This window comes from Vombatus ursinus, unplaced genomic scaffold, assembly GCF_900497805.2.
Source record: "Vombatus ursinus unplaced genomic scaffold, bare-nosed wombat genome assembly UNPS02014859.1, whole genome shotgun sequence".
NCBI classification, from domain to species: Eukaryota; Metazoa; Chordata; class Mammalia; order Diprotodontia; family Vombatidae; genus Vombatus; species Vombatus ursinus.
The window spans coordinates 4,335,645-4,354,798 of record NW_020954637.1 but is presented as its reverse complement, the minus strand read 5'-3'; positions in this window follow the sequence as shown (position 1 = coordinate 4,354,798).

Here is a 19,154-nt window from a genome sequence, read left to right as displayed (position 1 = left end):
GTCAGGAACTTCCAAAACAGACAGTGACTCTGCACCCCTCTGCCCCTGGCCCCTCCCATTTCTCCTCCTTCCTCTTTTAAGCATTTCAGCATAAGATTGCTGAACCATCACTCTTTCCTCCCAACTCAGGCCTTCCACTGGTACTTCCAACACCTGGCCTCAGCCCACACTAGGAGCACACCCAAGGGTTCTGAAGGCTGATAAATACTAAATTAGCAACAGCCAGGTCACAGGAAAGCATGTTACAGTGGGGATGTGTTGACTGATTGAGCCTCCGGGACGTGACGACAAGGTGAACGTTGGTCCTAGGGCTACCTTCATTAATAAAGACCTCACAGGATGCCAGTGCTGAAGAGGGCCTTCAAAAAGAAAATGTCAGGTATGGGAAGGATCTTAGAACACAGAATGTCTGGGCTGAGAGGGACCTCAGAACAGAAAATGTGAGAGGTGAGAGAGATCTTAGAACACAGACTATCAGAGTCGGAAGGAAATGTTAGAACACAAAATATCAGAACTGAGATGGGTCTTAGAATATAGATTAGTGCCATAAAGGAATTTAGAATGTAGAATATCAGAGCTGGGAGGGCCTTAGAGCACAAAATGTCAGAGCTGGGAGACCCTTAGAACAGTGAACATCAGGGCTGGAAGGGCCTTTAGAACACAGAATGGCAGAGGCGATAGGAACTATAGGGATCATAGAGTCCGAATTGCTCCTTTTACATTTGCAGAAACTTGGGTCTCAAGAGGGAAAGTGACTTGTCTAAAGTCACCCAGTTGATGAGTGGCAGAGCAGTTAGTAGAACACAGGTATTCTAACTCACAGTAGAGTGGCGTTCCTCCCATTCCAAACCAGAATTTTTGTGGATGAGATGTACTTTGGGAAACTCTACTGTTGTCAGACAGATGTAGCCTTCCCTTCCCTCTGCCTGTCTAAATCACCCCCATTTTTGCATGCAAGCCTGGGTCTCATCTCCTCTATGAGTTTTTGCCTTGTGATCTTCTATCGCCCCCTTAACTCTCTATACCGTCTACTTTGGATCATATTAGGATCACAGATTTGGAGCTGAGAGGGACTTTAAATATAATCTAGTCCAGTTCCTTTATTTTACAGATAAGAAAACTGAAGCTTAGATAAGAGAAACAACTTAGAATTAGATGATTGTAGAACTAAAATTAGAAGGGACAGAAAAGGCAATCTAATCCAACTCATTTTCTAGCTGGAGTCACTGAGGCCCATTTGTCTAAAATCATAGAAATAGCAAGCGGCAAAAATGAGACTCAAACCTGGTCTTCTGACCACAAATCTACTTGCTACTAGCCATTCATTGCCTGCAGTGTTCGTAATCTTTTTTGTGTGTATAAGTCTCAGCTCTTCCACCTAAAATCATGAGAGGAAATACGGCATAGTAGATACGGCACGGGACTTGCTGTGTGAAAGACAAGTTCAAATCCACCCTCAGATACTTACTGTTCAACCTTGGTCAAGTCACTTAACCTCTCTTTGCCTCAATTTCCTCATCTGTAAAGTGGTATAATAATAGCTCCTACCTCCCAAGGTTATTCTGAAGATCAAATGAGATAATATTTGTAAAGTACTTAGCACATAGTAGGTGCTTTATAAATGCCAGTTTTGCATATATGTACATTTTTTCTTCAGTTGTTTTCAGTTGTGTCTGACTCTTCATGACCCCATTTGGGGCTTTCTTGGCAAAGATGCTACAGTAGTTTGCTATTTCCTTCTCCAGTCCATTTGACAGATGAAGAAACTGAGGCAAAAGGCTGACTTGCCCAGAGTCACACAACTAGTTAGTGTCTGAGGCTGGATTTCTTCCTGACCCTAAGCCTGGCACTCTATCCACTGCACCACCTAGCTGCACTATACACATATATACATACACACATACATATATATACACACACAGGAAAAGATAGAGACAGAAACAGAGATACACAGAGAGACAGAGAGAAAATGCACTTTGAAGTCCTTTAAAGTGCTTTAGAAACACGAGCCGTCCGTTATTTCCTCCCCGGGAGTTCCCTATCCTAGTAAAATCACAGGTCCAGTCCCAATCCCCATCTCTTCCACCTGTAGGACCTTGGGGAGTAAACTTAACTTCCTTGATCCTCTATAAAACCAAGGGGTAGAATAGATGGTCCCTAAGATTCTATCCAGCTCTGATGCCAACATTCTGTCTTACGTATGCTGCCTCTCCAACTAGAACACAAGTTCCCTTCTAAAGTTATAAGTCACAGAAGAGTTGCTGGTCTGCTTTGATGAAAGGAGTTTCCACACTGAGAGTTCCAGACATTGCCTGAAATCCTAGGTTAGACCTCCACCCCCTCTCCCAGTGTTGTCTCCCAAATTAGACTGTCAAGTCTCTGAGAATAGGGATTGTGTCCCACAGTGCCTAGCACAACACAATGGCTTAACACATCCCAGTGGTTGTGAAAGGGGAAGGTCTTATTTCACCGTGGACCACAGCCCTTAACCTCTACCAGACATAAAGCTTGGGAAAATCAGCATGGGCCTTTTGAGTCCTGCTCAATGCCACCAAGCCCATGCCCAGAGTGGGGGTGTCACTTTTACAAGGGAAAGAGATGGTAAGGAACAGATAAGCCACCTTGGCTGGTAGCCAGCAGCGGCTGAGATAAACCCACTCCTCCCCTGGGAAGACTTCCACTTTTATTGTGTCTACAGCATCCCTCCCAGCACCCTCTGTTCTTGTGGTATTTGGATGTTTGTTCATACTGTCTCATTTTGTTCTCTCGCTCCTTGAAACTCCTGGCATCCTAGCAGAAAGATGCTACAGAACATAGTATGTCAGAGCTTCAAGAGGCCTTAGAACATAAAAATGTTAGAGATGGAATGGATCTTAGAGGACAGAATGTCAAAGCCGGGAGGGTCCTTAGAACAGAGATGTCAGAGCTGGGAGGGCCCTTAGGACACAGGATGTCAGAGCTGAGAGGGTCTTAGAACACAGAACGTCAGAGCTGGGAGGGCCCTTAGAACACAGAATGTCAGAGGTGGAAGGGCCTTAGAACACAGGATGTCAGAGCTGAGAGGGTCTTAGAACACAGAATGTCAGAGGTGGAAGGGCCTTAGAACACAGAATGTCAGAGCTGAGAGGGTCTTAGAACACAGAATGTCAGAGCTGGAAGGGCCTTTAGAACACAAGATGTCAGGGCTGGGAAGGCCTTAGAGCACCATATCAGAGCTGAGAGAGTTTTTCTCACATTCACAGAATACAATAGCTATAAGATGCCTTAGAACGTAGAAAATTAAGTCACAGATTGTCCTAAGATGATAGGATAACAGCTCTAGAGCTAAAAGAGTCTTTACAGGCCATTGAGTCCACCTCTCCTCATTTTATAGATGAGGAAACTGAGGCAAACAGATGTTAAATGACTTGCTCAGGGTCACACAGCTAGTACGTGTCCAAGGCAGGACTTGAACTCAGGTCTTCTTAACTCTAAGTCCAGTGCCCAGTCCACTGAACCATGTGGCCTCTCAAAAAATTAAGAACAAAGAGCTAGAAAAAACTACAGAGTCCATCTAGTTGAACCTTTTCCAGATGAAAGAACCTAGTCCAGAGGTAAATTCCTCATGCATCAACCCATGTTATGTTATGTTATGTTAGGCTATGCTATGTGTTATGTTGTATTATACACTGCTGAGTCCTCAAGCTCTTTGAGAGAAGGGATTGGGTGTTCCTGACAATTACTTTCTCTTACATGACTGTGAGCAGTTCGACTGAATTCACATTTACTCCATGCCTACTAAGTACAAGGTACTGTCCTTGGTGCTAGGGACATGGAAACAAAGCAATGAACCAGTCCCTGCCTTCAGAGAGCTTCTCAGCTATTTCATCTTAAGATGAGGAGGTTCAACCGAAAGATATATCTCTAAGGTCCCTTGTAGCTCTAAAATTCTATATGTTTCATTTTTGTATCCCTAGCACCAAGGACAGGTATCAATCGACCAGCAAAGCATTCATTAGGCACTTACTATATACTAGGCACTGTAGGTACAAAGACAAACATGAGACAATGTGCTCTCAGGAGGCTCACCTAATGGGGATGGGAGGGAGGTCATGTACACATATTGATAGATACCAACCTTAACAAGGAAGGCTTGAGCAGGAGGGTTCGTAACCTAGGGTTCCTAAACTTTTTTTTAATAGTTTGATAACGGTATTTCAATACAATTCATTTTTTTGCAATCCTATGTATTTTATTTTATGCATTTAAAAACATTATTCTGAGAAGGGGTCCATAGGTTTCATCAATGAAATTCTGGACTAGCTGCTTCAGGGGCCCAGGGAAGGCCTCCTGGAGTCTGAGCTGAGTCTTGAAGGAATGTAAGACAAATTGAATTGATCAAATTTGGGGTACAGAGAGAATATGGGTTTTCCTCTTTTGGACCAAAAAAATACCTTGGTCTGCGTTTGCTCATGTGACATCTAGCTTCTAAAATTTAATTGTGGAGGTCCAAATAGCACGGCTGAGCCTTTTATGTGTCCATTAGTTGCACTCAGATCCCTGGTCACAGGCCGTTCTACTAAACCCCTGCCCACCATATTGCCCATGTATGCCATCAGGCAGGGAACTGACCCAACAAAGGAATGTGGACAGTTCAGCGAAGCATGCCTCCATTATTGAAGAAACAACCAACAATCCATGTGATATTGATGATGGATGTGTTGGGAGGTAGGTGAGAAGGAGGGCAGGTGCCCTCAGAAGAAGAAACCTCTTTTGAAACCCTAAGGCTCCCCTATTTCCCCATGCAGATGGCCTTTCTTGGGCAGGGCTTCCCTTCTCTGGAAAGGAAGCTGTCCCTCCTTCGGGTTTCGAAACTTGAGTGTGGGTATTGAGGTCATTTTAATGTGGGTGCTAAAACCAGTTCACCCTTTGCCTTATTTGCATGGTGCGTGCCCTGTAGGCAGCCAGGGAACAAAGGCTTGGGGAGGGAAGACCACAGGCCACCAGACATGTGTCTGACACCAAGGACAGACACCCTCAGAAGGTTCAATTTAGGATGCCTGCAGGGCAGAAGCTATTCTCATTAACAGCAGAGGGGAGAGAAAACCCAGGTTCAAACTCTGACACTCTGCCTCTGTCCACAGGCAAGTCACCAGAACTCTTGAGGCTTAGTTTGCTTCCCTGTAAAATGGGGATATTAATACTCATGAAAACCCATGTAGCATAGTGGATAGAGAGCCAGCTCCAGAGCCAGGGAGACCTGGGTGCAAATCCTACCTCTGACAAATACTGGTTATATGACCCTGGCTAAGTCACTTGACGTCAGCGCTAGGTAACTCCCAAAGACTAAGTTACAGAGAAGGGGCCAAGCAACACGGTAGGAGTTTCCTCACTTGGGTGTTTCCTGTATGAATAAAATTAGAAATCCAGTCCCTATCCCAATAATTACTTCCCACCTCACAGAGTCACTGGGAAGAATGGGCTTTATAAGTTTCAAACTGATCTAGAAATGTGAATTACTGTCATTCTTTCCACTATACAAAGAAAGACAGGGACAACAGAGGGGCTGGATTCAAATCCTGTCTCACCCCCTTACTAGCTGTGTGACCTTGAGCTAGTCACCTCCCCTCTCTGGGCCTCAGATGGCTCACCAATCCAATGGAGATGATAAGAGGCTTACAGAGTGGCCTCATGGATAGGGAGCAGACTTTAGGGCCAGGAAGACCTGGATTCAGATTCCCCCACCCACTCCCATGCATACTGTGTTACCCTGCTCAAGTCACTGAACCTCTCTGAACCATCAAATCTGGGTAACTCTCAAAAGTGATCCATGACAGTGCTTTGCTAGGAGGAATTTTCTCACCTGGAGCTACTTATATTAATGACATCAGAGGTCCAGCCTGTATCCTCGCTCCTACTACCTAGCTCATAAGGCTGCCGTGAGGATCCAGTGATTTCATGGATGTAAGCAATCTGCCCGAGGTTCCAGGGACTTTCTCCACTGAGACTTCCCCAGTGAAGTCACAGGTCTGTTCCTCCCTGCCCCCACCCCCACCCCCAGTAAATTGTGGACTATAAAGCACAACACCAGTGTCAGCTTTAGTTAATCACAATAAGAGCAAACAAAAATAATGAGCCCAGTTCTTTGATTGCCTCCAGAAGAGGAGGGAAGCAGGTTAACTGACATCATAACTTCTCCCAAGCACCCGCAGGAAAGGTAGTGGGGGGAGGGATGATAATTAACTAATTAAATGATTATGCCAGTGGACCCAATGCTACCCCAGCTACTGGAAACAGCCTCCAAACAACAAAAACTCATGGCTATCCCAGCAGGGACCCAAGGTCAGGGAAAGCTGGTTCAGGCTACAGTAAGAGAGGTCTAGGATCCAGGACCAGGTCCTCCCAGATAGTCGAAGGAGACCAAGACACAGAAAAGGTTAAAAATCCTTGGACTAATGATCTCTGGAGCTTTGAACCCATGATAAGTTGGACAGTGTCTAGTGGAAGACAACCAGGATGGGGAAGGGTCTCCATCCCCCAGGTCTGGAAGGCTCTTCCTCCTCATTTCCAGCTCCTGGTTCTTCTGGTTTCCCATCTTCCAAAAGAAGTCTTTCCTGATCTCCCTCAATGCGAATGCCTTCCTTCTGTTTATTATCTCCCATTTATCTCGTCTACAGCTCGTCTGTACATTGTTATTTTCATGGTGTCTCCCCCATTAGACTATAAGCTCTTTTGCCTTTCTTTGTATCCTCAGAGCTTACTACAGTAATTGGCACACAGAAGGCATTTAATAAATGTCTACTGACTGATTGACAGACATGGGGGAGCCATATCTGAAATGCTCTCCCTCACAAACTCTGTCTTTTTGAATCTTGTTTCCCCCAAAACTCCCCTCAAAGGTTATATTGGGCAGAAGGCCTTTCCTGATCCTCTCTCCCACAAGCTGCTAGTACCTTTCCCCTCAAATAGTCTCATATTTATTTTGTACATACCTATATGTGTAAATAGAATGTAAGCACCCTGAGGGCACAGACCATTTCATTTTTGTTTTTACATTCCCAGCACCTTGGACAGTGCCTGGAACACAGGACACTCTAAAGCTGATTAACTGATTAAGGAGAGAAGGCAGAGCAAAGTTATGATTGCCCTTTTCAGGTATGTGAAGGGCCTTTGAAGTGAAGAGAGATTAGATTTGTTCTATTTGGCCCTGAAGGACAAAACAAGCAATGACAATAACAACAACATTAATAACTAGTATTTATATAGCACTACATGCCAGGCACTGTGCTAAGTGCTCTACAAATATTATATCATTTGATCCTCACAACAATCTTGAGAGGTAGACACTATTATCATTCCCATTTTACAGATGAGGAAACAGTCACTTAAAAGCAGTTAAGTGACACGTCCAGGGTCGTGCTGCTACAAAGTTTCTGAGGCTGCATTTGAACTCAGGCCTTCCTGACTCCAGGTCCAACATTCTATCCACTACATAAAAAGCATCACAGATTGAAAACCAGAAATGATCTTGGAGATTATCTAAGAACAATGGGTAGAAGAAGAAGAGTGATACAGATGTAGACTTGGTGTCCAGAATGAGTTGCCCCTGGAGGCAGCAGGCTTCCCATTGCTGGACGTCGCCAAGCAGAGATCACTTGCCTGACATACGTTGTGGAAGAGATTTCCTCCTATAAACAGGTGGAGGCTGGGCTACATGGCCTCCAAGCTCCCTTCCATTTCTAAGATTCTGGGATTCTGATTCTAACTCCGAGTGTCTTTGTGTCAGCTGAACAAGCCGTGGGATCAATGGTTCACTCAACAAGGACTGTTGATGGATTGTGTCCCTGGTCTAGCACTCAGTGCTACGTGGGAGAAAAAGCTGACTCTGACCCTGGATTTGAGTGGGGAAAATGCCAGCTTTAGAGTCCAGAGAGCTGGATTCGAATCTTGCCTCTGACACTGATTAGCTACGCAACTATGGTCAAGTCACTTCTCCTAGCCTCAGTTTCCCCATTTGCAAAAGGAGGAATCATCATCGTCATCATTGCGCTACCTATCACACACGAGTGTTGTCAGGAAAGAACTTTGCCAATCTTAAAATCCTATGTAAACAACAATAACAATAATTTTTAATATCTCATTATCTTTTTGATAAGAGTTCAGATAGAAGTGGTTATTGTTAACCACAGTTATCTCAGCATACGTAATATATCATGATATATAATGTGATAACAATAATAACATTTATATAGTGCTTACTTTGTGCCAAGCACTCTGCTAAGCACCTTATAATAATTATTGCTTTGTAATCTAGATTGAGGCTAGATGGCCCAGTGGACAGAGTCCTTATGCTACAGTCAAGAAGACTTGAGTTCAAATTTGCCCTCAGATACTTACAAGTTGTGTAATCCTGGACACGTCTCTTAACCTCTGTCTGTCTCACCTTCTTCAACTATAAAATGGGAATAAGGAGAGCACCTACATACCATGGTGGTTGTGAGGATCAGAGTGAGTAATGTAAAGAGCTCCCAGCACACACAGTAAGCAACTTATAAATGCTTGTTTGCTTCCATCCTACATTGCATATTTTATAGCATGTATAATACATTATAATATATGTGATATTGTTATATATTGTAATGATAATAAGAATATCTGGCCCCAACACTTCCTGGCTTTGCAAGCTTCAGAAGCAAAATGCCTGACCTCTCCAAGACTACTTCCTCATCTGTAAGAATGGGAGTATAAGCAAGAGCATTACGTACCATTACGGCTATCACTCAGCTCTTCAAGGCCCCATAGATGGCTTGTACTCTCCCACATCTTTAATCACACCACTCCCGAAACCTGGAACGCCCCCAGCCTGGTGTCCCCATCTTCACCTCTTTACATTCTAACCCATCCTTCAAGGCTTATTTTCGGCACCACCTCCTCCTTCCCTTAATTACCACCCCTGGAAGTAATTCATTTCTTATGTGATCTCATCTGGCCAAGTGGTTCAGTCACTTACTAACTGTGTGACCCTAAGATGTCTGGGGTTTCCTCATTGGTAAAATAAGGGTGTTAAATTTGATGACCCTCTAAAGTCCCTTCCAATTCTCAAAGAATGGCTTTTCTCCCACACTGGTATCATCTCTTGGAAGGTAGGGTTTGGGTCTCATTTATCTCTGTACCTCTTCCAGAGCCTAATACTGGATTCAGTTGGTATTAAATATGTTTGCTAAATATGAGGAAAAATGAGTGAATATTAACTGATAACTCAGGGACCTAGCCTTCCAGTTCTTTATAGTAGAGCTAGGAAAACAAGGCATATATATCTTTTTTTTTTTCAGAGTGCATATGTATGTGTATGTATACATATATATACACATACATACATGCATATATACCTATAAATACATACATACATATGCACACACATATATGTGTGTATTTCAAATAAAATAACATGTGTGTATTTGTATACACACACATACATATACACTCTGAAAAAAAGATAGATAAGGATATGAAGAAGCACAGGAGATGTGTCACAAGGCCCAGTCTTGGGAAAGTGTCAAATGAGTGGCATCAGCCATCGTTCGGCTATTGGTTCATAACCTGACAGGAGACTGTGGCAAAATGTTACCAGTTCACTAAACTTTGACTATCAAATATCCTTACTTCTAAAAGTCTACATACAGAAAAAGAAAATCATTTGACTCTTCTTTTCTCTTTCCTCTCCTTCTCCCTAAGCCCCTTTTCCTTTCCGAATGTTGTTTCTCCCAGCCCTAGCTCCTTCTTTTCTCTTAGCTCCCTGGGTCCTCCTTCCAAGTCACTGGAAATCAACACATTGAGACGCAGAGGGCTCAACAAACAGTAAGATATGGTGTCGTTGTTTGGCCTTTGTTTTTGAAGAGGACTGTGACATCAGGAAGGTGATGCCATGACTTGCAAGTGGATTGGATTATAGTGAGGCAGGGCTGTGCAAAGTCACCAGCCTCACTTTCTCCCCCACAGCCATCTGGGTCCAGTGCCAAGATATAAATCAGGAAGACTGAAGATGACCCCAGAAGCAGTAGGAGACCTTGGCCTTTTTGAGGGTCCAAACAATGACCAAGTGGGGCTTGGTCTGGGACCTATTGTTAGTCACAGGGTCACAGGTCATTGTAGAAGGAAAGAATCTTAATAATACAGATTGTCAGAGCTAGTAGACACCCTAGTATAGAGAATGTCAGAGCTGGGAGGGCCCTTCAACATAGAACATCTTCGCTGGGAGGAACTGAGAATGAGGAAATGTCAAAGTTTGAAGGAACTGAGAACATTTAATGTCATCCAGGAATGTCAGAGCTGGAAAGGAAACTAAAGACCCAGTCTACCCCCCTCATTTTACAGATGAAGAAACTAAGGCTAAGGGAGGGGATGTGACCTGAGTCACAAGTCTTTGACCTGAGTTCAACCCAAATACATCACTTCTGAGCAAGCCCCACTCACATCATCTCCTTTGTGACCAACAACACATATCTTTAGGTCACAGCAATGGAACAAATAGTCTTTCCTTCGAGTAAAACCGACTGGAGGGTTGAGATCTCTTGCCAGCCCACAAGATATAGTTGGGCTTGGGAAGCACTGGCATGGGCACATAGTACTCTGAGTTTAGAGGTGGGAAAGAATGCTGTGGGTTGCCAGGCATGTGCCATTGAGCCCAAGGGAAAGAGCCGATAAGAGGGCAAACGTCTCCTGGGATGGAAAGCCAAGACACTGAAACAAGTCTAGACAACTTCATATCCATGCTCACCACCCCCATCTCCAAGGGAAATAACTTAAAGCTCAGGTAAGCATTCCACGTTTCCCAGCCCAGCAGCCTCTGGTTGGACTCCCAGATGGATAAACTGGGCAAGAGAATGCCAAAAGCAATGGCCGAGGTATTAGTTGACCTGGGTTTGGGTTGACACTTGCTGCGTGATCACGGAGCAATTGCTTCATCTCTTTAGGCCTCAGTTTTCCCATCTGCAAAATGAACTGAATGAAATGGTCTCTAGCGTCCTTTCAGCTACAAATCTGTATGATCCCATAAATTCCCTTCAAATGGGTTGCCTTAAATTTGGGCAGGATTCCATACTCAGAAGAGGTTTCATCACAGATAGAGTTGGAAGAGTCTTACAGTTTGCCTACTTCAATCTCCTTATTTTACAAATGAAGAAATTGTGGCCGAAAGAGGGCAGGTGAGTTTCTCCAGGCCACCACAGGTCATAAATGGCAGAGCTAAGATTTGAACTCCGGTCCTCTGACCCCAAAGTCATCATTCTTCATTGTACCACATGGCAAGGAAGTAGAGTAGAAACAAAAGATCTGGAGTTAGAGAATCTGGATTCAAATCTGGATGCTGCCTCTTACTATTTGTGAGACTAGGGGCACATTATGTAATGTCTCTGGGCCTCAGTTTTCCTTGGAAAATATGGCGTTTGAAGTAGATGGTACTTAGCTCCTCAGCTCTGAATCCTCAGCTGGAATTCTGCGACTATATGACTTGTCACAATCATGACAAATGACTGAGCTCCTCCCCCTTTGGAAATCCTCTGGGTTTAGGTCTGTGGGAGCTCCTGATGCCTGGCCTTTGGGATGAGTGGCTCTCCTCTGCAGCTTCAGGCTCACATCTGGACGGGGGCTGAAGTTTAGATATAAGAAGAGCTGAGAGAGGATCTGAGCTTGAGTGCTGGGCCTGATGTGGCAATAACAAAAACACTGCAGTGATCCCTCAAAGGTCACCTCATCCCCGTCCTAGCCAAACTCCGCTCCAGCTTGGCCTTTCCTTCCTGGGAGAAGTCTGGGAACTCCCAGCTCCCGGGAGCCTGGCCAAAGCCTCTTAAAGCTGCAGACCCCCCTGCTTGCGGCTTACAATCCGGCCCAGCCAGAGTCCCCTCTCCCTCCTTACCCCCCCCCCCAAAAAAAACGCTCTAGACGTTAATACGATCAAGAGATTTAAAGCTGGAAGGAAACTTGGAGATTATTTATTTCAAACTGAGAAAGCAGGTTCTGAGAAGTTAGAGCTTTTCTACTGTCACAAATACAGTAAGTGATGGAGGTGAGATTCAAACCCAGGTCCTCTGTCTCCAAATCCAGGGCTCTTTCCACTAAGCCACGATGCAAGAATCAGAGAGAATCCTCTGAAGGAAGCCTAGCCAGGGCGCACTCTTACCTCCTGGGACAGAATCTTGAGGTGTTCTCCTCGTCTGCTTTGCCTCCCCAAACCCAGGGATCTCCCCTGAGAAGGCCCAGAGCCCTCCTTACTCATAGCCAAGCCTGGCGCAAGACTGAACTCATGGCGCTGTAAGAGCCACTAGACAAATATTTAAGGGCTATATAAATATTAGTCATTATCACTGTTGTTGTTACCATCACTAACCACTGCTGGGTATGTAGTGTACAAGGAAAAGGATTAAGTATTTATACAGCACCAGCTACGTGCTGGCACAGTCAAGTGGTGCAGTGGATAGAACGCTGGGCTTGGAAGCAGGAAGACCTGAGTTCAAATCTGGCCTCAGACACTTACTAGCTGTGTGACTCTGGGCAAGTCACTTTTAACACTGTTTGCCTCAGTTTCCTCATCTGTAAAATGAGCTGGAGGAGATGGCAAACCATTCCAGTATCTTTGACAAGAAAACCCCAAATGGGGTCATGAAGAGTCAGATATGACTAAATTACTGAAACGACTGAACGATAACAATAACGAATATGTGCCAGGCACTGTGTTAAGCCCTTTACAAATATTATCCCATTTGATCCTCACAGCTCTGTGAGGAAGATGCTATTATTGTGCCCATTTTATAGTTGAGGAGACTGAGGCAAACAGAAGTTAAGTGACTTGCCCAGGAACACAGAGCCACTAAGTGCCTGGGGCTGGATTTGAACTCAGGTCTTTCTGATTCTAGGCCCAGGTTTCTATCCATTGTGCCACTTAGCTGCATATATATGTATGTATGTATGTATACATGTGTATACACACACACCCCCTTATGGATCATCCAATCCAAAGCTCTCATTTTACAGAGGAGGAAGCTGAGGCCTAGAGGGGTCAAGCATCTTACGATCAGAGCGTTCATAGTGCTTGAGATGGAAAGGCCTTCAGAGACCATATTGTACAATCCCTTCATTTTACAGATGAGGAAACTGAGGCTTGGAGAGGTTATGTAACTTACCCAAGGTTGTGCGCAGGATATAAGCATCAGGGGCAGAATTTGAACCCAGGTCTTCTGAATCCAGACTCAGTATTCTTTCTACTGTGACACGGAAGCCTTCCAGGGGAGGTGTATAGTGTAGACAGGACATGGTCATGGGGAGACAACTCAGAGTAGAGAACAGAATATTGGATTTGGGGTCAGAGACTGGGGCAGGAATCCCAGCAATGCCAATTTCAGGCTGCATGACTCTGGACAAGTCACTTACTATCTGACCCCTCTGGGAGCTCCCGGACTAGCAGGAGGATTCCAATTGAAGGGACCACACACTAGGGTGCCCTGGCTGTCTGTCTGCTAAGCACAAGGAAGGGAGACGGATGTGGTTCAGGAGTGGGCTGAAAAAGTGTTTGGGAGGGTCCAGACGGCAGCTGTGCTCCAGTTTCCTCTGTAACAGCACCTACCACCTTTCTTAATCTGGAGCTCCCTCCTCAACACTCACATTTCTACAGATGGTTAAACTTTACCTGGGAGATGAGCTGGGGAAGATTATTATACCCATTCCAGAGATTCTGAAACTGGATCTCAGCAAGATACTGACTTGTCTATGCCCACAGTTTTCCTGTGGTTATTAGTAAAATTGTCTTTTATTGTTCTCATGGAGTCAGCACTGAGTAGTGCTGTGGACTAACTGAGAACATATCAACACTTCATACTATGTTGCCTCATGAAAAGGGAGCCAGAGGAAGCCCAGGAAAAGCAGGTGAAACATCTTGTATGTAGATGTCAGAGGGAACTGACACCCAGATCCCTCCCAGCTCTGACATTGTGGGTTCTAAGGGCCCTCCCAGCTCTGACATTTTCTGTTCTAAGGACCCTCCTAGCTCTGATATTCTAGGTTCTAAGGGCTCTCCCAGCTCTGCCATTCTGTGTTCTAAGGGTCCTCCCAGCTCTGACATTCTGTGTTCTAAGGACCCTCCCAGCTCTGATATTCTAGGTTCTAAGGGCCCTCCCAGCTCTGACATTCTCTCTTCTAAGGACCCTCCCAGTTCTGATATTCTAGGTTCTAAGGGCCCTCCCAGCTCTGACATTCTCTCTTCTAAGGACCCTCCCAGTTCTGATATTCTAGGTTCTAAGGGTCCTCCTAGCTCTGACATTCTGTGTTCTAAGGGCCCTCCCAGCTCTGATATTCTGTGTTCTAAGGCTCTTCTCAGCTCTGACACTCTGTACTCTAAGGGCCCTCCCAGCTCTGACATTCTATGATTCTACTGAATACATTTTTTTCCTTTCCCAGGTCCAGCCACCCTGGAAGCCAAACTGCTATTCTGCTGCCACAACATGGCCTGTACTTTCCCGTCTCCTTGTCTTTGATCAGGTTGACGTGTCCTTCCTTCCCCTCTTTGCCCGGCCTTTAAAACCCAACTCCGAGCACACCTGCTCTATGAGCCACTTCCCTAAATGCCCAGGTCAGTAAGGACGCTTCACCTTTAAACCTACCACAAGACTTGCCCAGGGTCACACATCCCCTGCCCTGCATCATTTCTATCTGTATGTGTATGCATTACTATCCTTTACTGGACTAGGAGCTTCCTGAGGGCAAAAAGTTGTGTCTGTCCCTTCAATAAGCACAAGGATTTGCACACAGATGGTGCTTAATAAGTATTTGGCAAATAAATGAATGAATCCATCCCTACGTGGCCCAGGTTCATTTCCATTCAACTTAGCTAGAGCTGGTCGGTGGAATTTGCTTGGTAATCTTGTACTGTGAAATTCCATTTGGGTACAAAGTGTTCCTCCCCAGCATGGGTGACCTGCTTCACCTGGTCTCCTCCCCCCTGCTGGGGGCTGCCGAAGTCCCACCTGCCAAGCAGCTCCCTCCCCCATCATCTCCCCAACAGGGCCACTCTTTACCTTGACATACATTTCCTTCCTATCCCACACCAATCCACAGTGGACAATTACCCAGGCTACAGGACGGATTGGAAATGAAGTGGGAGCTGTCACCATGACAAGGAATGTCAGCGTTAATGACTCCCACACTGTACTCAGCTTTCTCTCCTTTCTAGACCACATGAGGATTTCTGCTCCATCATTTCCCCTTAAAAAACACATATGTCACCTTGGGCCTGGTGTCCTGGCTCAGCAGGCAGTTTTACAGAGAGGAAACGCCCAGCTGGAGGAGGCTGGGGCCAGGGTCCTTGGCTGACAGCTGGGGACCAATGCTGTAGCTGGAAGAGAGGCATGCCAAACTTAGTCCATGTCGCCAAGGGCCAACACCCAGAGAAGTCCCCAAACTTGGGGTAGAACGGTGGAGACTGTACAGAGTGACTTAAGCCCATCTTGCCCTAAGGAGACCAGATGTATCCATAGGGAATCATAAAACTTTACAGCTGGGAGGGTCCTTAGAACACTGAATGTCAGGGCTAGAAGACACAATAAAACAGAATGTCACAGGGGCAGCTAGGTGGCGCAGTGGATAGAGCACTGGCCCTGAAGTCAGGAGGACCCGAGTTCAAATGCAGCCTCAGACCAAACACTTGACACATACTAGCTGTGTGACCCTGGGCAAGTCACTTAACCCCAATTACTTTTAAAAAAAAAAACAGAATGTCAGAGCTGGGAGAGACTTTAGAACAACAAATGTCAGAGCTGGAAACGACCTTAGAACATAAAATGTCAGAGCTGGAAGGCTCTGACCTTGGAAAGACAATATTAGAGCTGGGAGAGGCCTTGGAGGTCATTTAGGTCAACCTCTTCACTTTACAAGGAAATGTATGCAAGGAAACACAAGGAAAAGGTTCCCCTAAAAGGGAAATGGTTTGTCCAGGGTTACATAGAGCTGTAGCCAGAACCAGGGCTAGAATACTGATCTGATTCCCTGAGGAAGGGATTCTTCGAGGGCCAACAACTTTGTACTGTTTCTACTTCTTTTCATGAACTGTGGCGGAATATGTGGGTTGGATGGCAACCTGAATTTCTACTGATGCCCTGGTCATGGAACCAGAGGACTCCTTTCATCAGACACAATGGAGTGGCCATTCTGAGACCCCTTACAACCTAAGCATGATAAAGAGGAGATGGGATCAGACTAGTGACAAACATTTTTCTAGAGGAAAAAAATCTAGCTAGATTGCAGCTGTGTCCCCTGCCACTAATTCACGCCCTTGGGACATAGAGAGGCAGTATGGTCTAGAATAAAGCACCCTGGATGTGGAATTGGAAGACCTAGGTTCAAATCCTGGCTTTGGAACTTATTTGCTAGATATATGGGCTTCCTCTCTCCGAATGTTTCTCCATATGTAAAATGGGGGTGGGTTACATGGTATCTAAGGTCCTGCTAGCTCTAATGATCTGTATTCTGTATTCTAATATTCTGTGTTCTAAGGTCCTTGCCAGTTCTAATAGTCTGTTCTAAGGCCGCTCCAGCTCTGATATTCTATGTGTTTACCACTACTAGGCCTATACTTAGCATAAAGAAATAGAAAAGGACCCAAATGTACAAAAATATTTATTGTAACTCTTTTTGTGGCAAAGAACTAGAAGCTAAAGTAGGTGCTAATCAATTAGGGAATGGCTGAACAAATTATGATATATGAATGCAATGGAATACTATTGTGTCATAAGAAATTATGAAAGGGACAGCTAGATGGCTTAGTGGATAAAGCACAGGCCCTGGAATCAGGAGGACCTGAGTTCCAATCTAGCCTTGGACACTCGACCCTAGTTGTGTGACCCTAGGCAAGTCACTTAACCTCAATTGCCTCACCCCCAAAAAAATTATGAAAGGGATGGTTTCAGAGAAACCTGGAAAGATTTGTATGAACTGATGCAGAGTGAAGTGAGCAGAGCCAGGAAAACTATTTATACAATAACAAAATTGGGGCACGAATACATTGTTGTTGGTGTTGTGAACTGATCCAACTATTCTAGAAAGCAATTTGCAACTATGCCCAAAGGGCTATAAAACTGTGCATACCCTTTGACACAGCAATACCATTACTAGGTCTGTATCCCAAAGACATCAGAGAAAAAGGGAAAGGACCTATGTGCACAAAAAAAAACATTTATGGCAACTCTTTTTGTGGTGGCAAAGAAATGGAAATTGAGGGAATACCCATCAATTGGGGAATGGCTGGACAAGTTGTGGCATATGATTGTGATAGAATACCATTGTGCTATAAGAAATGACAAGTGGGATGGTTTCAGAAAAACCTGAGAAAACTTACATGAACTGATGCAAAGTGAAGTGAGCAGAACCAGGAGAATATTGTACACAGTAATAATAACTGTGAATGATTTAGCTCTTCTCAGCAATATAATGATATAAGATAATTTCAAAAGACTTAGAATGATAAATGCTATCTACCTCCAGAGAAAGAACTAACAGAGTCTAAATGCAGATCAAAGGATACTTTTTTTTTTACTTTGTTTTTCTTGGTCTGTGTTTTCTTTCGCAACATGGTTAATATGGAAATATGTTTTGCATGACTGCACATGTAGAATCTATATCAAATTGCTTGTCTTCTCAATGAGCGGGGAGAAGGATTTGGAACTCAAATTTAAAAAAAAATGAATGTTAAAAATTGCTGTTACATGTAATTGGAAAAAATAAAAAAATAAAAATTTTCACTTGAAAACTTTAATTCTAATTAATTAAAATTTTTATTTAATTTATTTTAGCTCTCCTGTTTCAACAGAAGAGAAGGTGGGAGGGAGAAAATATTTTTGTTAATTGAAAACAATTTTTATTTAAAAGAAAACCAGCTCTCCCTATGTCATAAGGTCTCTTCCAGTTCTGGCATTTTATGTCCTAAAAGGCCTTCATGGATCTAACATTCTGTGATCGTGTGAGTAATGTGACTGTCCCCTGCCCCCCCCATCCCCCCCACAATCTCCCAAAGCCTCAGCTCTGGAATCTGGCCAGATATATTTAGTGGTTTTTGCCCCACCTCCTCTTCGCATTCTCCCTTCTTCTCAGCCTCCTCCCTCCTCCTCTTCATCCTCCTCGGCAATTCGTTCTCTGGCTAACTTGCCTTCTCTTCAGGAGCCAATTTCCAATTGCACAACTAGCCATTAGGAAGCCCTTTCTCCTCACTGAGGTGAGGTAACATGTTTCAGTCCCTGTGGGCCAGAGAGACAGCTGGGATGCCAGAAGGAAGAAATGAGTGCTGCCTCTCTCAATGACCTCAGGCAGGGCAAGCTGTTTACCTTTCCCTAGGCTTCTACCATTGAACTCCCAATTCTGTAAGACCTTCCCAGTTTATATAATGTTTTCCTCACAACAACCTGGCAAGATAAGGTGTTCCAGGGTTATTAATGTACATTTTCCTGAGGGAGTAACTGAGGCTCAAAAAGGAAATGACTAGCCCAAGGTCACTTAGTAAGTTAGGGGAATAGTTGAAACGTGAACCCAGATAGACTGACTTAGCTGTCCTCAAGATCTGGAAGGGGCAGGGGCAGCTAGGTGGCACAGTGGATAGAGAACCGGCCCCGGAGTCAGGAGGACCTGAGTTCAAATCTGACCTCAGATACTTACTTGTTGTGTGACCCTGGGCAAGTCACTTAACCCCAACTGCCTTCTCAAAATAAAACAAAAAGATTTGATAGGGCTGCCACATTTCCTATGGCCTTGCACCACTCGCAGCCTGCCAAAGGATTTTGGGCAGCCCATGGGACATGTAGATGTAAAACAGGCCTGTACAACATACCGCCTGTGGGTCACTTTGGTGGGCATATGTTGGATTAGGGACTTTCTCTGCTTGGCCCCAGAGGATACAGGAGGAAGAAATGGATGGCATATACAAAGAGGCTGATTTCTATCCATCCAAGCGACCCCATCCTAATACCCTAAGCCTTTCCCAACCTCTTTTCATTCTAGATCCTTTCCTCTGCTAATTATCTCCTATTTCTCCAGTCTATAGCTTGTTTGTACATATTTGTTTACATGTTGTCTCTCCCGTTAGATTGTAAGCTCCTCGAGGGCAGGGGCGTTTCTTTTGGCTTTTTTTTTTTTTTTTTTTT